Genomic DNA, 1681 nt, shown 5'->3' on the forward strand with positions numbered 1-1681 from the left:
TCCCCTTCCCTGGAGCCCTGACCACATCACCAGCCTCCCCTCCACAGAGGCAATCTCTGCCATCTGCCCCTGGGACCCCACGACACCCCCAGACCTGATCCTCCTCCTCCTCCCACTTGGGGACATCATCCCCAACAGTCAGTATGCCATGGGCGCCTACTATGTGCCTAGCAGGGTCCAGGAGCTAGAAGAGGACACAGTCCCGGCCACCTAGAGCTTGGGGACTGGTACGATCGAAGGGACGTGAGGTAACTGCAGCCCATTTGTTCATTCGTCCAATCAGCGGAGCTGAGTAAATGTCACCTGTCTGACCGGTTACAACATCACCTCGGGAATCCTCTCGCCAACAGACAAGGACCCCCATTCAACCGACTGGCTCCAAGCTGAGCCTTGGAGAGGTGGCTGGGGACAGGAGGAAAAGACGGAGCCCCCCGTGCATTGCCAGGATTTCTCTTTCCGTATCCCAGCCTCCCTGCTCCCTGGGGCACACAGGTGGATGGCGGAGGCAGCCAGTGAAGGCACCAACCGAGGGGCAGGTGAGGTCACTGGGGGCGGGGGATGCGGGGGAGCAAGAAGGAGAAGCAGCTTTGCCTGAGGGGCCACAGCTGGGAGGACAGCCGGGAAGCCTTCTGGGCTGAGGCTTGTGAGATGGCTGGAAGTTAGCCAGGAGGACAAGCGCTTCCAGGCAGAAGGAACAGCATCTGCAAAGGCTCAGCGCACGGCGCAACCTGGTGGGACTGGAGTCCCGCTGGTTCTTGAAACCCAGGGGCATGAACACTATCCTCTAAGCATTGGAGATGCAAATGGCCTTAAGCAAAGGAGTGAGCCGCTACACGCTACAGAAGGACGCACGTAGCGTGGTCCTCTTAGAAGAGGGGCTGTCATTTAGGGCAGGTGCAGAGGGACCCAGCTAAGCCGAGGGGACAGAGAACAGTGACAGAGCAGGTGACGAAGTGTCCCTGCTGTGGCACGTGTTCCATCCTAGAACCTCCACATGCCATGGGCGCAGGCCAAATGGAGAGAGTGATGGAGAGAGGAAGAAACGCTGGGAGACACAACCTCCAAGTCTCAAGTGGAAACGGGGAGAGAGGCGTCATGGGAGGGAGCAGCTCTCGAAGTCCCAGCTGGCCCCCCCTAGCTTCGCAAGGACAGCGCTACCTCTCCTCATCTCTAAGACACCATCCACCACTGTACGGCGCACTTTTCCGTATCACTCAGAAAGAGAAACCGCTGGCAATTAAATTTGCCGACACGATATCGTGAGCTTTTTCGGGCACACAGAGTTTGGGGAACTATATGATGGACAGGCACACGCGCGCCACCCAGCCTCTGCCGCTGACATGTGGTCCTATCGCACATCGGTGCCTCGAGCCATCCATCATTCCACCTTTTTTAAAAAAAATTATTAAATAGTTGATTGACAATGCAGTGCCCATCTTTTTTTCTTTTTTTTGGATGCATTTCAAAGTAGCTCGCAGACATCATAATAGACCCTGGCGTACGTATCATTAACTAGAGCTGAATATGTGTTCACAGTCCTTTAGTTAGCAGGAAACCTACAAAGAACGCAAATCTTGAGCAAAAACATTCACCGATATTTGACAAATGCTTACACCTGTGTGAGCCAAACCCTTTCAAGACACAGAACCCCAAAAATTTCCTTCCTTTCCTGTGCCAGGCA

General features: G+C 54.8%; 1 long non-coding RNA gene across 1 annotated transcript; it reads left to right on the forward strand.

Moving 5' to 3' along the window:
- Nucleotides 1–283: 283 nt before the first annotated feature.
- LOC100512593 (uncharacterized) lies at nt 284–1428 on the forward strand. Its single transcript, XR_014840022.1, has 2 exons — nt 284–536; nt 986–1428. It is a non-coding gene; the product is annotated as an uncharacterized LOC100512593 (long non-coding RNA).
- The last annotated feature ends 253 nt before the right edge of the window (nt 1429–1681 follow it).

The sequence above is a fragment of the Sus scrofa genome, chromosome 3 (genome assembly GCF_054392235.1).
Source record: "Sus scrofa isolate SSC_HxYL_T2T_F1_AM1 chromosome 3, Sscrofa_HxYL_maternal_Yorkshire_Landrace_v2.0, whole genome shotgun sequence".
Classification (NCBI taxonomy): domain Eukaryota; kingdom Metazoa; phylum Chordata; class Mammalia; order Artiodactyla; family Suidae; genus Sus; species Sus scrofa.